Source organism: Lynx rufus, unplaced genomic scaffold (genome assembly GCF_022079265.1).
Source record: "Lynx rufus isolate CCGP_SWC_20201006 ecotype Redwood Valley unplaced genomic scaffold, mLynRuf1.p SCAF_4, whole genome shotgun sequence".
Lineage (NCBI taxonomy): Eukaryota > Metazoa > Chordata > Mammalia > Carnivora > Felidae > Lynx > Lynx rufus.
In genome coordinates, this window is record NW_025814856.1 from 166,890,323 (window position 1) to 166,912,536 (window position 22,214).

The 22,214-nt window shown below is 51.6% G+C and overlaps 1 protein-coding gene across 1 annotated transcript in view; it reads left to right on the forward strand.

Annotated features, from left to right (window-relative positions):
• DPP6 (dipeptidyl peptidase like 6) overlaps positions 1-22,214 on the forward strand; it is a 715,888-nt gene that overhangs the window by 440,944 nt on the left and 252,730 nt on the right. The window lies entirely within an intron of this gene.

Below are 22,214 nucleotides of genomic sequence, written 5' to 3' on the forward strand. Positions count from 1 at the left end.
AATTTTTAGAATTTCTTTTAAAAGGTATTTGACAGCTGGATTATTTATTGGAGATTTCCATCTTTTTCCTCAAAATGTACATCTTGTGAAAAACTGTCTCCACTCTTCCACCTTCTGTTGTTTTAATGTCCATAACACAAAAGTTTTCATTGTTTCCATCCACCTCCTTTGGAACAGCTGGTCATCTTTATCTGATTGCGGGAGGTTAGGGAACTGGACGTGGTAGAAGGCATCCTTCAGCCTTGGGACTGTGCGAGTCCTATACCCACCCCTGGGCTTGCCTCTCTAAGCCTCAAGCACATGGGCGTGTTGGATGTGGATCACAGAGTGGTTCAGCTCCTTTCACGGACACTACCAAAAGTGTCATCTCTACTCTTGAATAAGAGAAAAAAACTCAGCAGGTACTTGAAGGCTCTCATAGGGATGGGGTAATGCCTTGGTCGTGGGTTTGTCTGGGAGAGACACAGCCAACACCCATGTGAGAAAAGCTTAGGAAGACAGATACTAGGTCATCTTAGTAGAGCCTCTTTTCTCAGTGGGAGGGTCTCAACACCAGGATGGGTTGCCTGGTTTCCTCATGAGCTTCCTGCTCCTAGAAGCCTTCAGCACAACACTTTGTATTTGTTCTCCCAAATCTTACAGAAGAGAGTCTCCTATCTGCTCATCGGGGGGATCTGGGCACATCCATGATTCTGTTCTGTGCGTGGTAGAACTCTCCATCGGTCTTCCTTGTCTTTCCCGATGCCCCTTCTGAAAGAGTGCCATGGACTCCCATTCCAAGCGATGACTCTTTTGGTAAAGAACACTTTGCTAAATATGAGTCTTTGCCATGTAAAAACACTGGCTGTCCACAGGAACCTTGAAGGAACCGTTTCTCACCACGCAGCATCCGTTGGCCTTTGGGGTAGGACTGTGTTGGAGTAGGAAAGTGTAAGAAACTAGGAGTGGATTTAGTGAACGGTAAAACTAATTGAAGTATTGAAAATGTGTGCTCTGTAAAAATTCTGTGCAAATGGATACTTTAAACTTGAATCGAAGGAACAACCCTGCATGGTTTTCAAGTAGTGAGCAGTTACCAGACGTACAACTAAGCACGGGTCCTGTTCTTCTGGAGGAAATGTTGGCCCTCTGCAGGACGACTTGGAGTTGGGTGTTAGACATAACTTCCTAACTGGATAACTTAAGATGCAGATATTTTTAGAAAAGTCGGTGGCTTTCAAGGGAAGGGTCTAGATCTGTAATTCTGGAGGAAATGGCACAAGCCAGGACTTTTGACTTTGTTTTTAATGTCTGTGTCATTATCCCTGGATATTAAAAAAAAATAGTTTCCATAGTCACATAAATTTAAGAACTCTAGTTAAACACAATCAAGTAAGTTTCTTTACTGAGGATATGTTGAAGCTTTTCATATTCTCATGTGGGTTACACAGTGTTTCCCAAATTGGTATGACCATATGTGATTCCTATCTGATGGTAGGGAAACTGGAATTCTATCTTTGGATCTACGTCTATCACATCCTTATTTGTGTGTTTCAAAGGCAGCCAGGATACCTTGTTTCTAGGCACTAACTCAACTTCTCATTGAAAAGACTGTCATAAAAAATAGTTTTGTATGAACCAACTGTCCAATTACCAGGCATCTCTCGTGTAATAGCATAAATGTTTCATTTGCAATAACATTTCAATACATTGGGTCACAGCTCCACCCAGAATATCCAAATATTGCACTTTGCATTAGGAAAACAGCAATTCTTCCAACTGCTCCTCTCTGCTGCCCCGCCCACAGTGCACTTGCAAATCTAGCAGCCCCCGGGCTCAAGTGCTTATCTGGAACAATCAACTCTTTGGAGCCCAGCTTCCTGCCTCAAACAAGGGGTCAGTGGGCATCTAGCCATGCTCAGGTGGGGACTGGATGGGATAGCCCATGGAAAGCACTTTCCTGGCAAACCTAGGTAAAGTGTTCTTCTCTAGGGCTTGGACACAGGGCTCTTTCCTCAGGAAGATTCAAGCTCCTTCTAGTCTTGCGGAGACATGTCCAATTATTCTTTTATATCTTCAGTTTCATTTTGTGCACTAAGTCGTGCAAAAGAGGCAAGCTACCTTATGTCATGGAGCCTGCAATACAGTCACGTAGGCACATAACCAGTGCCACTTGCGTAGAACTGCCAAGAGGAGTTTCGTGAGCATAAAACAAAAATTTGACCCTGTTAGGTAGACCCAGAAAGGTTTCCAGAAGGAATCGGAACTTCAGCTGGACTCTGACAGAGTCCGGTGGGGAGGGTGTGTGTGGTGAATAAGAGGTACAGAGAAACCCAGTGTGGCTAGAGATAAGACGGGGCTCGCCCATCAGGTTCAGGGTTACAAAGAGGGTGGCGATATCTTGGGCTGTTCATGGGCTTGCTTCTGGAACTGAGTTTCAAGCAACTCTGGGGCGTTTAACAAGAGTTTACAATTTACAAGAAAATAGCTGGAAAGATGGGTTGGGGGGCGCCTGGGTGGCTCTGTTGGTTAGACATCTGACTTCAGGTCAGGTCATGATCTCAAGGTTCAGGAGTTCGAGCCCCGCGTTGGGCTCCATGCTGACAGCTCGGAGCCTGGAGCCTGCTTCGGATTCTGTGTCTCCCTCTCTCTCTGCCCCTCCCCTACCCCTGCTCACACTCTGTCTCTCTCTCTCTCTCTCAAAAATAAATAAACATTAAAAAATATGTACGGGTGTGAATCCCATAAGCCGTGTCTGGAATGGAGAAAATTTCAAAAGTAATTAACTTAAAGGAGGGAAGTACAACCGTGGGTGTAGATGACGTGACCCATGGGGACAGTTACAGGAGCTATATGGAAGTGAAGAAGGCATAAGACTGAGTCTGAGAAAGTTCAATATGTTGTAAAGGTTATAAACGATAAATCTTCTAAGGAGTAAGAAGAGAGTCCAAACCGATGGGAGAAAAGGCCACAAAGTGTCTTATTATGTGTGTAACAGAAAGGAAATGCCCCAAAGAGGAGGAAAGCTGGCCACTGTGGACTCTGGACGTCTGAACATTGTAGCATGGGGCTCCGCCCTGGCAGGTCCTCTGTCTCTCACGGTGATGTCACTCTTCCTTGTGGTGTGAGATGCCATGCCCGTGGTGCTGAAGTCCTGGTTCACTTTCTGTCCTGCACCTTTCCTCGAAGCCCCAGGGGGAATGCTCTGCCACCAGATTGGTCACCATCGTGACCAACTCGCTCTGGATGCCTTTGGACCTTCTGTGCAGCCTTGTGCATCTTGGAGGTCCGCCTGGGAGGCTCGGAGAGGACGCATTATCTGTCAGCCCCTGTCCTCCATCCATGAAGGGTAGCCCAACCCACCGAGCTCCCGCAACCGCACTTCTAGGTTGCATGCCTCTGAGCACAAAGGGGCTCTATGGCTGCGTCCGGGGCCAGGTCTGGGGGCTCTCCAAATGCACCCACTTGGGGTTGGTTGAAGCTTGCATTCAGTGGCTGGAGTAGAAGTGGTGGATAAGGGCCGGGAGAGAATGGGGCAACCAGAACAGAGAGTCCAAGAGCTTGGATACAGATAGTAAGTAAGGCAGTGTCTTGAGGGCAGTAAGGACCGAAGGAGAGACACTTTAAGTTTAATTTTATACTATTCATTGTGTGTGCCTTCCTCTCATTTACTTAGGCTCACTGCAGTGTTGTTCCATTTCCCAGTTGTTTGACGTAAACTGGTTTGTTTGCCCATTTTTACATTGTCAGCTACTCAAGGGAAGGTCTCTGATCTCCCGTCTACCCCCAGCCCTAGCCCAGGACCATCTTTGCACATTGGGTCCACAGGACGTCTCCACACAGTTTGGGGGGCAGTCTCCCTCATCAGAGCAGCAAGCAGGCTGGGCCGAGAGTGACAGAAAGACAGCAGTCCCAGCCCTCAGGACCTAATGAGAGCTACGCCTTCTCCATCCTGCTCTGCTTGTGAGAAACATGTCACTGGGCTCTGCCCCCGCGTGAGTTGAGGGGATTCCACAGGGAGTGAATGTGGGGGCCGGGGGGGTCGTCGGGAGCACTTCAGAGGCTGCCTGTCGTACCATGTGTAAGAAAGTGTGGTTCCTTGTATCTGGGTGGCACTTGGTGACCCCACAGTCTGCTGAAGGATGTAATACACCCGCCGGGAGAGAGTAATAATCTTTCTTCCCCCGTCTTCAGAGTTTTAAGGAGTTGGAGAGGCCCCGGGAGGGCTGGGCCGGGAGCAGGAACACCAAACGGTCATCACCCCTCCGCAAGTGACTTGCTGATGACCGAGGAGGGGGGCACACCACTTTAATTTTTCACCAGAGAAGTGGGGATACCACTGTGTGGCCGATTAGTGACTCAGAGATGTTACAGATACCAATTATGGATAACAGCCCCTCTGTCTGGGTTACACCACAAGCAAATGAATAATATCGGAAGACGCCTAACCCAGACCTTGACATACAAGAGGATTCTCTATCATGTAATTTCTCGTTATCATTTTATTTGTATTATATTTTCAAGTTCAGCGGCCTAAAGATACCGCCTAAATCCATGCAAGCATAGTATTACCATCATCCTCTTAGGAACCCGAGTGAAAACTTTCTCTTTTTTTTATACTACTTCCAGAATCTCAAATTTAGCACTAAAATTAGAATACAGAGAGAAATCGTTAGGCCATTAAACGTGGACATATTTCTTGTGGTTTCCTGGCACATATCTTAAAGAGATTTTTAAAGTTTTGTGCTGGAGAAGGAAAGTGTACCAAGAAATATTATTATGTTCTTTTGTTCTTCTAAGGATTATATATTCTTGGTTAATGGTGGCACCATTAACTAGTTGGGAAAGTTAATCAAGTGATTTGCTATTCTGAGCCCAGATGGTGGTTCCTAGAGGCCTGGTCTTCTGTCTCCGGCTGTGTCTGGGGTCCCCTCCTGCGTCCACGGCAGAGAGGTTTGGGGACCGATCTGTGAGGGCTGAGCTGGGCATTTCCCTTCGCACGGAGGGGGCAGAAAGCGGGGTTTTTCCGGAGTCTCTAGCAATGTAAACTTCCAGACCTTCTCTCATGTCTGTATTTCTCAGGGTGGTTGGGAAATGCTGGTGTCACAACAGGAAGCGTCATGGTCCCTGAGCTTTCTGGACCCCGTCCCTCGGCTGAGAGAGGGGTCGTGTCCACCTTCTGGGGCTCACTTCCCCACACCTGTAGGCTGATCCTGCTCCGACCCGAGAATGGGATGTGATGCTGGGCTTTTCACTGCAGAAATGTGAAGCGGTCTCACGTGGGATAACTTCCTGCCCTCTTCCTGTCCTCGGAGTGAGTGCTTGTGGCCCACCTTGCTGTCTGAGCCACTGTGAACTTATAATTCAGGTGAAGCCTGAAAAGCACTCAAACGTGGACAGGCCTGATCAAGCACATTTGGCGAGGTGGCCCTGCCCTTCAGTCTTCAGCGCACCTGTCCAGCGTGGTTACCCGTCACCTCTGGGTATGAGAGTTAACTTTTAAAAACCAGCTTGAGACTCTGTAAACAGAAGGGGTTAGCTATAAATTATTGACCCCATATTCACGGGCTGACTCTATTACAAACGAATTCATGTGACTCGTGTAATTGTGGGTGTGTGACTTCCTGTACCGCAACCAATAATGCCATAGTTACAACGTGGTTCTGATGTTTCCTACCATCCCTTCCTCCTGAGAACCGACAAAATCTTTGCCTAGGAGCATCTAAGGGAGACGTGTGTCTTAATTCTCGGGCTGTTGGACTAGATCTTTCCACTTTATCTGACAGCCTTTTCTGGGCCCAGCCCCGGGAACCTGCAGAGCATTGCAGGGAGCTCTCTGTCTTCTTCTGCAGCCGGAAGGTGCTCCGCGGCAGGGGCGAGGCCGGCCTTCAGTGAATTCTCCCGGTCTTCTTCAGGGCCCAGAGGTGCCCTGTCTGATCCCCAGGCCCCCGCCCAATATTTCTCAGAAGCCCCGTGATTCAGTCTGGCGTTTCAGTTCCAACCGTCTTTTGCAGAGTTTGTGAGATACGTTGCCCACGTTGTTTTGTAAGCACCTTACAGTTGGCTGTTTACCTGTGGAAGGTCTGGTCGTCAGCCACCACGTCCTGTGTTCGATTATGGAAAGTTGTCATTCGGGGTCTGAAACACCTGTTTTCACCCAGCACACCTCGGACCCCACGCACACGGTTCCGCCAGCTCGTGAAAACCCAACGGGTCAAAGTTCTTGCAAAACTACGTAAGGGCCACGCCAGCGTGTGGCCACGGGTGTGGATATCCCCTCCCCACGAACCTCCCGCCTGGTGTCAGGGGTAAGTGTGGATTCTTCCTTGTCTGGAAGTTCGGTCGTCCGTTTTTGGTTGCTTTTGAAGTAACAGGTTCTTAGCGTCTCCTAGTTTACTGGTTTTTGTGGTTGTATCGTTTTAACACAAAACTGGTTCCAAACGTGTACACACACAGAATTTGGGTATTTTGTTTTGTTTATGTGCCTTTCTGTTCAGGTTTGGGGCTAAGTTTAAAAGCTCAGTACGAAGCCTAGGAAAAATGTGGTTCAAAGAGTGGTTCTTTACTCATCAAAATGCAAACGTCGTCCGGGTAATTCTGTGTGTGTGTGTGTGTGCGTGTGTGCGTGTGCGCACACACGTGTGCACAAGCGTGCTGCTCCAGCAACGGGGGAGAAATAGAGGCTCTAGCTTACCTGAAGTACCCTCCGTGGATCCCAGTTTAAAGACGAATGCTTTTGAGCGTGGTTTCCATGGGGTGCTTGACACGTTTGTATCACGGAGTGCTGCACCAAGAGCCTATGTCTGCGTCCCCACAGGCGAAAGAACAGTCCTCAGGAGCCCTGCATGGCGGGCGGGGCCTGAAGCTTCAGTGGCTGCGGCCAGCAGTGGCCCGGTGTGCTGTGGTTCACAGGTGCCAGGAAACCCGTCCCCTCCCAGCGCCGCAAGCTGACCGCTTCCTGAGCAGCCTCCCTGATTGGTCTCTGTGCTTCCCCTCTCGTTCCCTGTCCACACTGGTCTCTGCAGGCGGCCAGGTGCTCTTCAGCCTGAAATAAGGGCGGTCTCCTGGCACCGTGGCTCCCCCTGCAGGCTGGCGGGACACCGGCATGTGACAGAGGCCTGAGGCCTGCGTGGCCCTCTCCACCTGCTCTGTCCGGCCACAGCGCCTTCTCTGTGGCTCTAACATGGCAAGCCCCTGCCGACCCCAGGGCCTTTGAACTCACTGTGCTCCCTCCAGAACCTTCTGGCTTCTGGGAGAGGGCCCTTCTCGTGGTGGAGGAAGGAGTCAGGAGATGATCGAAGACCGTGTGGGCCGCTGGTGGATCGGTGGGCTCGTTGGGGTCCTGTGCTTGGTACCAGCTGGGGCTGCAAATTTGGCAGGTAGTGAAGTTGGGACTTAAAGGCGTTTTTGAAGGAGTGCTTTTCTCGAGGAACCATGGACACTCATGGGGTCATGGAGGGAAGTGAAACCAGGAGGGACCAGCAGTAGGAAAGGGGGGTCTTCCGTTGGGTCAGAAGTCTGGGTAGCGGTGGCTGCGGAAGGAGTGTGCCACTGTGGGCCAGTGCACGTGAGATGCCGTGGTTAGTCCCCCGTGGCAGGAATGAGGCAGGTGGGAAGGCCGGGGGGCCGCCAGGCATCTGCGAGAGCTGCTGGGGGACGAGGTGCCGCCCGGGCTCCCCGCGGCGTGAGGGAGAGGAGGCAGGACTTACTGTCAGGCCTAGCATTGAAGAGTCCACAGCAGAGAGGGGGTGTTGAGACCCGCTGAGCACCAGGTGTCGGTGAGGACGGGGGGCAGAATGGCAGCACCTGCTGAGAGACGGGGGACAGAACGTGTCAGCTAGCCACAGGGCAGGCGTGTCAGGGGGCACCGTGCCGTGGAAGGTCCGAGGAGCCAGGGCAGCTCAGAGGCCAGCTCGGACGGGGGCCTCGAGAGGAGGGTGAGCGGCGCTGACGTGATGACCGTCACTCCCGCCTGCCCCCCGCTCGTGGAGGGTCTCTGAGCGATCCAGACTAATGAGTGAGGTTTGTGTCGTCGGTAATAAAAGAGGTGAAGAAAGGGACATGAGGTTTGCTGAGTGACACAGTGAGGTATTAAATAGAGAACACTTAATTGCTTTTATTATACACGGCCGCCATTGTAACGTAGCGAGGGGAAAAATGACTCAAATTCTTCCTGAAAGATTTGTTCCTCAGTTCCCATTTAACAGGCCATTATTGCGGGTGAGCTCGTTAGCAGCAATTACATGCAGGGACGCAAAGCTGATGGATACGGACCCAGCTACGGGGTCCCCTGAACAGCAGTGACGGCTTAGAGACTTTCCCCAGAGATCATCATCTATTATCCCTACTCGGTGGCTGAAGCATTTTTCTGTTACTAAAACCTGGAAGGAATTCATCACTATTGTATGTTAGGACCGGTTCCATTTGTGGTCTTGGGTTCCAACTGCTGTTAAGGAAAACACTTCGACGCAACGTTCCGCGAAGATGCCTTCCGGAGTATTTCCAACAATATCACACATATGGCCACGTTGGTTCGGCGGTAAAATTAGGCAGCCTGCGACTGGAAACAGGTCAGGACACGCTTCAGCTTTTTCCCACTGGCAGCCGTAGCTGTCACATGTGTGGTAGCAGATAGACTTTTCAGAACGTAGTTTTTAAGAGTTGATTGTATCCCTGCTTCTTTCTTGGTGTTTTCCGCAGTAGGGGTGCCGTGTGATTTGAAAAACCCCGTGACACGCTCCACGCACGACACAGCAAATGCCTTGGGACCGTGTGTTCTATTAAACAATAGGTCTTAATTTCCTAACAGTCTTTTTCCCTCTTACTGGGTTGTGCGGCTCCTGAAGGGGGGGGGGGGGGGAGAAAAACCCCGAACATGGGAGAGGAAGTCTCCAGAGTGCTCGGTCGTGGGATAACGTGCACGTACATCAAGGCTTGGCGGGTTTTATTGATGCATCTGCTGTGGTGGGACTTCCAGCCAAGTCAGTAGCCACAGTTTTGGAGCCTGTAGAAATTAACGAGCAGAAGCGATGAGTTGTTTGAATGAGCCTTAAGTTGGGAGCTGCCCTGGGCCTCTCGGTGTCTGTCTCACCTTCTCCTGGGCGGTGGCAGCAGCGTGACCGACACCAACGAGCCCGTGTTTGCAGGATTTCCCGTGGGCGTGTTTGGGAGCGCGTGGGTACGGGTGCGTGTGAAGGGGGTAGACCTTGTGTCCGCGGAAGGTGGGAAACGGAGAGGAGGAGTGTGCAGTGTCATCCTTCCAGCAGCCCTGCAATCTGTTACCTAATTAAGAAATTATAAACTGGAAAGATGGTCGTCCCTTTACGTGGAAGGAGCCCAAGCCAGGCACCCTTCCATAACTGAGAGTGCCGCCTGACCGACTCATCTGGGGCTTTGAGAATTCTCAGTTTTTTTTGGCTGCCACAACAGCTACAGAGACGATTATCGAAAGAAGGAAAACCTTTTTGTTTTCTTAACGCTGGATTGAAGAAATAAGAACGGACAGAAATGCCCGGGTAGATTTGACGGACACTTGGCTTTGATCTCATCACTTCTTGGGTGAGGAAAGAAGAATTAGTAAAAACATCCCGTAGGTTAATCTGCATAATGTCACAGTCGTCAGTTCTAACTCGATTGCTCTGCTCCGAATGGACCAAGGGTTCGGACGCTGCCCGCGAGCACAGGGTGTTCGGAAAAGCCAGGGAAAGTGATGCTTTGGCAATCTGCCCTCGGAGTATCGGTCACGTCCTCTCAGACGGAGTATCTCAGATGGAGTATCGGTCACGCCCTCTGCTGACGGTCACCAGGGAGCCCAAGTGGACGAGGTGGGACGGGCCAGCACGCCACGAGGGGCAGAGAGGCAGATGGGAAAGGAGGAGACAGGTCCCCAGTGAGTCCATTCCCTCCGAATCCCTGAGGAAAGAAGATCTTGGGGTGAAGCCCAGAAAGCATTGTCCTCTCATTCTACAGATTGGGAGACCGGGGCTGGACGAGGCTGCCAGCTTTGCCCGGGGTCGTGGCTGACTCAACGTCCTGTCTGTGAGGCCCCCTCCTGACTCCACTGTGCTGTCCCTGCCACTGCGGCAAAGCCGGACCTGGTTTTACCAGCTGTCTTCTGGCCGTCACTGAATTCATTTGTTCCCCCCCCCCCCCGCCGTGCTAGTCAGCTAGTCACATCAGGGACCACCCGTATGACCTCACTTAACCTTAATTATTTCCATAGAAGCCCATCTCCAAATACCATCACTCTGGGTTAGCGCTAATTTTGAGGGGACACCGTCAATTCCCTGGCACTTCACCACTGCCCCCTGAGGTGCATGTCCTTGTCACTTGCAGAATACGTTCTTCCCATCCACATGGCCCCCAGGTCTTCATTCCGGTATCCACTCTAACCTGAGTCCACATCTCACCTGAACATCATCTGAATCTGCTCTGGTTGAGGCCCGAGGTCAGATTCAGCCTCAGGCTGTCTCCTGTGCAGCTGGGAGCCCGTGAAGCCAGTTGTGTGCTTCCAGAATGTCATGGTGGACGGGCAGGGACACACGTCCCGTTCCAAGTGAGAGATCAAAAAGGGGAAAGGGGGACAGGCCCGAGGACACCCCACATTTAGCAAGGTTGTGTCTGTCTTAAGTCTCGAGAGTCATCCTCTGGCTGGAGGCTCTCTGCACAGGGGCCTTGCCCCTGGAGAGCTGCCCTCTGCCCTGATGATTCTCGTGATTTCTGAATTCTTCCCTTTTCTTGGAGAATGAAGCCTGTTTGCAGCCAGAGAGCTCTACGGTCCTGTCCCGTAGCATCCAAGACATCGGCATGCCCTCTTCCGTTCTGTACCAGGCTACTGTCCCCTGTGGTCCCGGGTAGCAGTGTTCCTGCGATACGATCCCTCTCTGGGTCTGCTTCTGCTCAAGTGGCTGGTTGAACTCCGGCTCGCTCCCGGCTGGTCTCTACCAGAGGGTTGTTGGGACGCTTCCAGACAGGCCTCCTCGTTTCCTCAATATGAGTAGGTGGAGCATCTTCCGAGTGGTCCAGTTTCCGGTCCTTCCCACATAACCACTCCTTCTTGCATTCATCTCCGTCCTCTCAAACCGTCTGTGAGCAGTCAGGAGGACCCAGCCCTCACCTTCCACATTCTGCTTAGAAGCGTCCTCGCCACCTGTCCAGTTCCAAGGCCCGCAAGTCCTATCTTCCCCAAGAGACTATAATTTAGCCGGAATTCTTTGCTGCTTTATGACAGGGGGACTCTTTCTTCTCATTTCCCATGACAGGTCCTCATTCCAGCCAAGAGCTCATCAGAATGGCCTTTACACGCACATAGGGACCAGCGGTTCTTTCACGGCAACCCAGGCTTTTTCCAGCCGCAGCTCAGCCCTCCTCCAGCCTCCATTCGTCACCCACTTCCGGGGCTGCTTCCTCATTCTTACATGTCTGTTGCAACAGCCCCCCACTTCCTGGTACCCAAATCAGTGTCATCAGCTCAGGCGCTACGACAAAATTTCTCAGACTGGGTACCTCAAACAATAGAAATTAATTTTCTCACGGTTTGGGAGGCTGGAAGTCCGGGTTGGGTTTCTGATGAGGGCTCTCTTCCCGGCTTGTAGACGGCCGCCATCTTGCTGTGTGCGGGCCATGCCTTTCCTCGGTGTGTGCGCAGAGAGAGAGAGGGAGGCAAGTCTCTGGTGCCTCCTCTTGCAAGACCACAAGTCCTATCGAATCAGGGAACAGCCTTATGACGCCATTTAACCTTAATTAACTCCTCCTCGGCCTGTGTCCAAATACGGCCACACTGGAGGTTAGAGCTGCAGTATGTGACTTGGGGACGCAGATGTTGAGTCAGAGCACCTCCCTCCTCCAGCGTCACCAGGCTGGTGCTTCTGGCAGAACTAAGACCCCTCACCCCTCCCCCTTCCTTTGACTCTCCTGACCCCTCACCCGTAGAGGTTTTTTGGGCTGCTTCTCCTTCGCCTGCCGGGGTACGAGTTTGTCCAGCACGCAGATTCTGAGTCCTGGACTCAGTCACTTTTCCTTTTGCAACACGCTGTCCCTGGGCATCCCAGTCTCTCACTGCAATTCCTGTATCGGTCGTTGCCATCCCCAAAATGCGACCCGCTGACCAGCAGCAGGGGTATGGCCACAAAGCGTGTTAGAAATCCTCAGCCTCAGACCCCTGCCCAAAACGTAATGAATCAGACTGTGCACTTTAAGGAGATCTGGGTGTGACTGACTCTGTGCATTGCAGCCGGAGACCTGCTTCCCTGTGCGGCCACGACTGGCCAAGAGGTCTCACCTAGTCTCCTCGTCACACTCTCTGCTGCCTCCAGGGAGCCCCGAGGGACCCGGGGAGTCTGCCCCCTCCATCCCCTGGAAGTTCTACCACACCCTTCAAAGCCCTCCCTGACCCCACAGGTGTGGGTTAGTGACCCCCGTGTACGTCCTCAGCCCTTCGCAGTTGCCAGATAGTCTCCATCTCCACTGGACTCGAACGGCCTCGGATGTAGCCTCGCGCCCCAGCTGCCCCGTGGCAGGCCGCCACGAGCGTACGCTCAGTTCACAACCGGACGCGCACCCCCTCCCCCTCCATGCGGTTGTCGCGGCCGCTCAAGCCCTCTCGGGGCTGTGAGCACTTGTGTGGGTGGAATGTTTGCCCACCGTGAGCGATTTCAGCTTCCGTGATTCAGGCTTCTTAACTGCACTTTTGCTAAGCCGTGCGTATAGACATATGTTCTGTGAAGTGTCTTTTAAAGCCCTTCGTTCTAAGGAGACTTGTAATGTCATAAATATGTACGAATGCTCTGCAGGTCATCTTTATAATCACTCAGCCCAGAATGCATGTGGAAATGCTGTCGTTGGTGGATTACAGCTATGATAGTCCTCAACCCATCTTGGATCTCCTTGGTTTTACTGTAGACGCATGTTATACATAAAACGATTAAAAATTGAATTTTTCTCTTTCTAAAGGTTTACATTTTTTTTTGGTGGACAGCTCTCTGACTTTTAAAAAATTTATTTTAAGTTTCTTTGTTTTGAGACAGAGAGAGAGAGGGAGCAGGGCAGAGAGACGGGGGGAGGGAGAGAATCCCAAGCAGGCCCCACGCTGTCAGCACAGAGCTCGACGCGGGGCTCGAACTCACAAACCGCGAGATCATGACCTGAGCCGAAATCGAGAGTTGGACTCCTAACCGACTGAGCCACCCGGGCGCCCCCAGTTCTCTGAGTTCTAAGGCCCGTGTAGGCTTGTGTGACTGTCAGCTCCCATGAGGATACTGAGCCCTCATCACCCCAGAAAGTCCCCTTTGAGGTCAGGCCCTCCTCTACCCTAGCCCCTGGCACCCAGTAATCTGTTTTCTGTCCCTGCAGTTTGACCTTTCCTAGAATGTCAAGTAAGTGGCGACAAACAGTATGTAACCTTCTGAAAGTAGCTTTAAAGAGGAGAATCTTTTTGCGTCCAGATACGGAGAAAATCTCTGACTTCTTTGGAATCTTACTGCCTTCACCGTGTGAGCATGTAACGCATTCTGCTGTGGGAATCTACCTGCTGCTTCATCGAAATGGAGGACAGCAGGTTAAGCTGTGAAGATACGGTTCCTGAGTTCCTGCAGGGCTGGGAGGCGGGGCGGGTGCGGGGAGGAGAGGAAGGAAGGAAGGACCTTTGTCACACGTCATCTGCCTGGAGCAGCCAGTGCCGGGGCTGGGGAGAAAGCCGGGAGGTGAGGTCTTCATGAAGCAGGCGAAGACAGACTGATCCTTCGCGCTCTGTCTTCGAGAGGGAGCTGGGCGGTGACTGAGGAGGGGGGCGCAGAGTGACGCGAGGCGGGGTTGACCCCTCCTTGCCGTGGATGCACGGTTGGCCGCCCCTGGGGCACCAGGCTCTTTCTCTGGACGGCCGATTCCTTTCCCTGCTTGCTGCTGTCCGCTCACACCACATTTCCAAGCACCAGACGCGCCCCTGCCCGGCTCACATGGTGGCGGGACACCAGTGTCACATCACAGTGGTGGACCCGTAGCGGGGACGTCTGAGAAAGCGTGGCTCTCTTGAAAGAGAGACGGGGTGGCCCTCCCTCCCCCGTGGCTCCGCCTCCAGCAAAGCGTGGGGCACCAGACACGTGGGACAAGCAGGGACCAAACCCGCGGGAGGGCGTCAGAGCAGGCGACGGCCCTCCTGGACGGCGCCATTGAACTGCCCCCCGACCGCGTCCTCTAGACTCGCGTGCCGGAGAACCGACCTGCCTGTCGAAGCCACTGCCCTGGGACTCTGCTGCTTGCAATTCAGTGAATCGCAAGTGACCGCACGCTCTTCCCTCCAGCTGGATGTCCTCCGCGAGCTTGTCCAGCTGCTGTTGTCTTCTGTCGAAGAGTCTGAGTTCTTCAGGGAGGCCTCCCCAGTTGCCCTGGGCCTCCCGCGGAGCATGCCTGTGTCCTGTCCCTGAGCTGTGGGCTCCCCACAGTCACAAACGATCCGCGGTGTTTGTTCACACCTGGCAGGTAATAAATGATCGGCAAATATTGGGTGAATATACGAAAGGACCAGTGAATGCCATAGGATCAAGAAAGGGAAGACAGAAACAGTTCTCTAAGTTCCTGCGAAATCGCGGCCTTATCCCGCCACAGAAGGCCATGCGAGAGGTTGAGGACTTGAGGACTCTCAGGCACCAGCATTCTGCCCTCAGGGTCAGGGAGCGCACGTCACGTGCCCGTCCTGCCCTGTGCTTCCAGATGGCCTCTCCCCGTGAGTCCCTGGATCTTGTGTGACCCGTGTGTCACGTGGCTGCCTTGTTCCTGACTCGAACCGAATTGAGCGATTGGCCCCGGTAACTTGGGATCCTGTTTTTCTGCATCCCCACTGCCGTCGCCTTCGTCTGGACTCCTGTGGCTTCTGGCCGAGACTGACACCACGCAGCTCCTCGTCTGACCCTTCCCCTGTGCACCTCCCGCCCAGGGGCTGTTGGGGGGCGTGGCGCTGCCTCCTGCAGTTCTAATCGTGCCCCAAATCCTGTCCCCTGTGCCTACAGACTCACCTTCTGAGGGCTCTCCTCCTGCGTGGAGAGCACCCTGGACTTTATTCCCCAGTCCCCAGCATCTCCTGTCTGTAGCCCGACGGCATCATGGGATCACAGGGCTGGAATGGACCTTCCAAAGCACAAAGATGAGGAAGGTGAATTCTGGAGAGTGGACGTTGACTGCCCCAAGTCTGTGGCTCACCCACTGGTGGTAAAGCCAAGACCGAAATCATCATTGCACCCCAGGGCTGTCTTTCCCACCTGCGTGCCTTCCCCCGTCACTGCTTTGTGTGGACATGTCGTGGCGGCCAGCGGATGGGACAAAGATCGCCTGCTTGCTCGTGTGCGGGGCTGATCTGTTCCGCGTGTGGAACCGGCCAGAGGCGTGAAGCAGGATCTGAGGAGCAGGATTGTAGATGGAATCAAGCTTTGCACACGTACGGCTCCAGGCGTGACAGCTGTCATCAGTCGCAATGTGAGTGTAGGAGGGACGAGACTATGGTCGGTGATTTTTGCAGCCACATCTGCGCCCCCAGACAATGACGGAGAGCAGCTGCGGACAGATCCGGGTCAGGGACCGCAGAGCGGGAGCCCTCGGGGCCTCTGCTGCTGGCACGGGCTCTCTCGTTAGGCCCTTGGCCGGGGCGGGCGGGTGGAGAGCAACATGTTCTCGTCGGGCTCCATGAATGTGGCTTCTCTTGACACACCACCCCGTCCCTGCTTGTCCCCAGGAGTGTCCCACCAAGGAGGAGAGGTCCTGCTGGCCAAAAAGGCTTGCTCTAGAAGATGCTGTCAGTGGAATTCTTGTGGACGCTTTAATTCCTAATCAAGAAGAGAGACTGATTGTCCTAGACGCCCCCCGGTTCCTCCGGGGACGTGTGATGTCTCCCTTCAGAATAGAATATCTGCCCTGATCTGCACGCTAGGTGTCTCATTACTGAGACCTTGCTTGCGTCCTTCTTAGCCTGTGACGCATTCCAGGATGCCACCCGACAGCTTGGTCTTAACTGTCTACCTGAGACTCTGCAGGTGTTACCAGCACGTTGAGCTAAAGAAACGAGCTGGCTTTTCTCTCGAAGCCAAATATCCATGCACCTGACCGAATTAACGTATGCATTCCTAAAAAACGTTTTTACAGATTAAAGGAAATTTTAATTGTAACTTTACGGTAACCGCGCGGACTTCATCTTTGTGTCTGGTTAGTATTCTGTGCTCTTTGTTGTCACGTGGACCCTGACACACTCAGTTACCTGGTAACCTGGCGGACACATTCTCTTAATGAGCAGGAGGCTTGTTAAACTCTGCCAGGCTGGTCAGTTCTCACAAAGCCATTAGTCAATAGGAAACAGGATCTGGATGTGGAAGACTCTGCCCGTGAACCACTCTACTCAAATCTCTCTTTTAGCCATTTACCGGAGTGTGCATTCTGAGGCTTATGGGTTACTTTTGCTTAATTTTTCTTTAATTTTCGCGGGATGGCGGGGTTGGATGGGATGCAGACACCAGCTTTTGTTGTTTGTGAAATGTCGTTTAAGAATTTTGATTGTCCCAGGGGCCCCTGGGTGGCTCAGTCGGTGAAGCGTCCGATTTCAGCTCGGGTCGTGATCTCTAGGTTCATGGTTTGATTTCCTACTGCGCTGACAGTACAGAGTCTGCTTGGGATTCTCTCTCCCCCCTCTCTGCTCCTCCCCGACTTGCTCACGTGCATGCACGGGCTCTCTCTCTCTCTTGAAAAATAAAAAACTTAAAAAAAATAATTTCGATCACCCCAGAAGTCCTTCTACTTGGGTCTTGATTACTGGTTGATGCGTGTTAAACAGGTGCCCTCCTCTTCCTCTCTCAACATGAGCATGTACTTCTTCCTGTACCACATTGGTCATATTCTGTGATGAATAAGATCGTAGAATTATGAGCCTGGAGGGACGTAGACAGGCATCCGGTCACCGTACGGCACAACTTCTCCGGAAGGGAACGTTCCTGTCTCTCGTTACTTAGCTCTGTTCTCCGTTCTCTCTTTACAAGGTTCTTTCCCTGTAGAACACCCACTCCTGAAGCTGGACAGTTGTGATTGTTACAGAGTTCTTCTCTAGACTGACTTAAGTCTACCTCTTAGGACGTCATGTTCCTGAATCGTGTTCCACCTTTGACAGAGGAGTGGCCAGTGGCACTTTCTGCAGTGATGGAAAGAAATGCTGTGTTTCTGTGCTGTCCAAGATGGTAGCCACTGCCCACACATGGCGGTGGAGCACTTGACATGTGGCAGGTGTGACGGAGGAACTCGGTTTTTAATTGTAATTAGCCTAAGTTTAAATATCCACATGTATCTATTGGCTACCATATTAGTCCAGTTTCAGAGCAACAGCAAATACAATTTTTCCTCCACTGTCACTTAATGACCCTCAAATATTTGAAGACAGCTGTTGTGTATCCTTAGTGTTTCCTTTGTGCAGCCAAATGAGTGTTTTAGGATAAGTGTCCAGATTGCTAAGATCTTGGCCACCCTTGGTTCACCTGTTATGCTTCTGAATTAATGAAGTAATTGAGAGAATTAGTGAACAAACAATTGGGTTTTCTTTCTTCACACCAATCTCATCCTATCTAATTCTCTTCTTATATAAACTGAGGTTTTGGTGTTGTGACCATGGGTGGGGACGGGGTGTGCAGAGGAGGAAGACAGAACCGGGGAGGGTCATGTTGTCTTCAGCTCCCCCCTCCGTTACCCCCACCACTAGCAATTGGGAAAAACAGACTTTTTAGCTCTAAGGTATCAATGGCTTATAAAAATAAGACGTGCCAAGCAGGGCATGTGGTCTTGCAGTGAGAGCTGGGATTGTCACTGGTTTGCACAACAGCCTGCATTGTCCAGCAGAGTGCCCCCGACCGTTTCTCGAACAAGAAAGAAAGCACACAGGGTGGAGATACAGCAGAGCCAACTTGGGGGCAAAACCGTCCCACGGCGAACAGATTCCAAAGCACGTGAGCCTGGGAATCGAATTCTAGGTTCAATTCTGTTTTTATGGATCAAACATTATATCCTTGTCACTTTCCAAAGCTTCCCGTTTTTTTGTGCTTTTACATCTCACGCAAGCATGAACATCATTTTTCGGTGTCTTTTTAGAATCCCTCGGTATCACAGCATCCACATTTATTGTAAACAAAGAGTAGATTCCATGGTCTGTTTTTACTTAAAATGGAAAAGCCAAGCTTGGTAAATAGACCTGCATTTCCTAATGAGGCAGACCCCATTTTTTTTTCACTCGAACCCGAACATCCATTCTGCTAATAAGTGTTTATTGACTACTTGCTCAGTCCCAGGCCATAGTGATGGCCTCCCCCAGGAGGAAGATAACCATGATCAGTGTCACCCATTAGGCCACAGCGATAGGACTGGTGAGCCAAGTAAAGTCCACATGGAACATGCTGGGCCCTGGAGAACAGCAGTGAGGGAGACAAGCTTAGGCTCAGAAGCAAAATTAAAACGTGGTTTGTTGTGCCTTCCCTGGGGTCTCTCGGCACATGTTGGCATTGAGATTATAGACCAGAGTTGCAAACACCACAACCACAGAGACCACTGGGAAGGGGGAGCCAGGCAATGGCTGGGGACTGGAAGGGCAGCCAATGTCTCCCCTCTGATGCTGATTCAGCAACTCATATGCCCAGGGTGGGTTCTCAAAGTGCAGGAAGGGTTTGGGTATAGGAAAGGAGCTGTCGCTCGAGATTAGGGTTAAGACTAAGAGTGGAATCTTGGGTGTAGCTGCAACGATGGCCACCATGACAGTCGTCATGTTGATGGTGGTGGTGGTGGTGGTGGTGGAGAAAGCAGTAAAAAGGACAATGATGAAGACTGCTAATTATGATGGCACCAACGTCAGAGATCACGATGGTGGCGATAGCAGTCACAGCAGACGAGGACTGACGTCACTGTTTCTCAGTGGCCTCTCTGTGAAGGGAAGAAAGTCTGAAATAGGGCATTTCCACCATCTTAGTATACATAAGGCCCTCATCCAGCACTGGCTGGCCTGGCTGGGTTTCCTTAGGGGAAAAGACCATCCTGCGATGAGCAGGTTACCAAAGGTGGGAGCCTGGGGGTCGAGTTCTGGGTTCAAGGGGTGCTAACCAGCCTGCAGTGTCCGGAGCCACAGAGCAGGTCTGGAGGGAGTCGGATGAGTGCGTGGGTTCTCTTGGCTGGCACTGGAAGGTCTGGTCAAGATCACAGATGGTGGTGACCTTATGCAAGGAGAAACTAGGATCCTGGCAGGGATGGACAGACGTCGGCTCCTGTTCTGGAGGTACTGGGCTCTGGAGCTCCCGAGTCCCCCTGCAGACCGACTCACAGGCCTGAAAATAGGATCTGCTCATTACTTCATCTTCTGGCTCCGAGGGGCCTGCCGTGTGGCCACAGGAGGACGGCCACACTCAGTGGTGCCCCCAAGACAGCAGTGACAGGAGTAGCACTCCAAGAACCTCAGACATACCCGTTCTGTTAAAAACATGGCTTGTTGTGGTTTGGAACAGGGAGAGAACGGAAGAAGATACTGGAAAAAGATGGGTTTAACACATGTTGCCCAAAATAGCACAGTGAAAAAATAAAACATTAGCCCATTTGATCAACTTGGGATCCTCATCAGCACCCATTCAATTATTGAACGAGTATTCGTGAAGTCCGGAATACGTCATCAGGCACTCTTGGCAGAGCTAGGAATACAGCAGCAAACAGAACAGACCAGGTCCCTGCTCCCATGAGTCTTGTATTCTACTGGGCAGACACCAGGAAGCACCAGTATGCTTATAACATGCCAAGTGGGGATAAGAGCTGGAGAGGAAAATGCAGGGTACAAAGGTGGGGCTTCCCAAGGGAGGAGAACGCGGTGGCCCCTTGAGGGAGTCACATGGAGGCAGAGAACAGGAGGAGGTGGCAATGAAGGGACCTGAGGAGGGGCCCTCAGGACAGCTGCGGCCAGCGTGCCGGCCCTGGGAGGGGCGGGGCGGCCGTGCGGCCACAGGACACGCATTCCAGGTGGAGCCCTGGATGGTACTTGAGCACTTCGTCTTTAAACACACACACGGTGATGCACACAGCTGCCTCCCCCCGGTTGATCTGTGCGCCCAGAAACCACCCCGAACACAGCTTCGTGATGTGAGCAAGAAGGCGAGGGAGTCATTCACACTCCAGGCATGGTGGGTGTACCTAGCCTCCCCGTCAGTGCTCCCTTTGGCAGGCTGACCAGAGGGCATTGCAGGAGGAGTAAAAACACATCTCCCCCATCCTCGCAGACGGTATTTAGGCTCCAGCGTCAAGCGGTAACTGAGAGAAACCCCCCAAGCGTGGGACTGAGCCGCGCTGGGAGGGAACAGCTAACACAATTACCCGCTCCTGTCCCCGTGGTTAACCATGTGATGCACTGTTGGCGGGGGGGGGGGGGGGGGGTGCAGGGCGGGGGCACCTGACAGGTGGCACAGAGACTGCAAATGAATCATCACTCCTGTGCCGATGGCTGCGTTCGTATCAGGCACATACGTAGTTTACCGCACTCTGTTAGGATCAGATATTAATAGCTCCGGTCTGCCTAAATTCTGACTTAATTGGCAGGAAGAAGGCAGAGCCGTGCAGATCTTGACTGAATAATGATGCATTTTGCATTGTTAATAATTCCTGGTGCATGGACGCTACCTTCCTGTGATCACAGGGCATAATTTCTTCTTTATGAATCTTTGAAAAAACAACTATGTGGGGTTTTACTATTAAATTCGATGGTGCTCCTTCGCTGTGCTGTTTAAATTATGAATTGATCTCACTTAGTTGTCAGACTAGGGATTGTCAGCTCTAGCAAGCTGTTGGCTCCGGATCATAGGGCATGTACTCGTAAAATAACTATGCATCCTGTCTAGGACCCTGAGTGCCACTGATGTGTAAATGGAAAACAAAAAAAAAAATGGGCCCTGTGCCCTGAGCCAACAGGTGCTCCTAGGTGCACCCAAGGATTTGGTCCACCGGAACCTGAGCGCCCTCGGTGTGTGCTACTCCGTTCCAGGCACTGGGGTGGGCACGGAAGCTCAAACAGAGGAAAAGCAAGCCCTCGTGCTGTTTGATCACGGACCTGAGTCCTACACACAGATGACTCAGCTAGGGAGTTAGGCAGCATTGTTCACAACTATACCATATGCTGGAATTGAACTAGGAACAAGTTAGTAGTTAATAACATCCTAATTATATGGTAAGGCTGATCTGCCCTTTTAAAGCAGCCTCCCTGTGGATGGAAGAACCAGGAGAGGCTAGGGACAAGAGAACATGCCATTTGTTCAGGCACCCAGGGGCAACTACAGAAATGGTGCCATATCCCTGCAACCTTCTATGGCAGTGGGTTCTGATGAATGCTGATTCCGTCTTTGACCAAAGGGTTACTCTAGGAGCTGCATTATTCCCATGGGTTTCCTAGTCTAGGTGATCCTTATGGGTGGGGAGATCATGCATCAGAAGGGACAGCTCAGTGGATTATGGGTGGAAATTTTCACCTGTAAGAGCATTCCACCAGAGCTCAGCCATTCTGTAATAGGCACAGGTATTAATGCTGTTTCTGGAGCGCTTGACAGATCACTCTGTGTGTGGGGGGGGGGGTCCCCATATCCTTTGCTACACTCAGGATTCTTGAAGGTAGGCATATATCTTATTTGTTATTCATTAGAGTCTTGCCCCACTATGTAGGCTAAAGAATGAATGAATGAATGAAGGGAAGTTAGTTTCCCCTTAGGTAGAAATAATTGTGCTTCTCACTCCAGGTCATCTATGGCCTATGACAAGAAGCTAATTGTCACAGTGAATTCCTATCATGTTTGCTACCTCTGATTCTTTGATGTGTACTTATTCCCATTCTTGTATTTTTAGTTAATTGTCTTTATATATATATAAATCTGATTCCCAACTTCAAGTACCCTAGAGAAATAGAATTAGAAATAGAAATAGAACTTATTGGCTATCCCCTCTGGCCTTGCCCATAGCACCTCCTGTCGTATTGAGCAGAGAGGAAACTATCCATGGTAAGTTTCAGACTAACGAAATTGGATGAAGCGGCTCTGTGGATTTCAAGTGGGATTCACCAGCTGACCTAGACCAGGTCAAGAGTCTGCCTGGACATTGGGTCTTTCCCCAGTCTCTGGACAGGCAACATGAATAAAGATTCAGGCCCACATCCATTGCTTAGATGGCAGGGATCCCAGATCCAGGTCAAGGACAGGATGTGCTTAGAA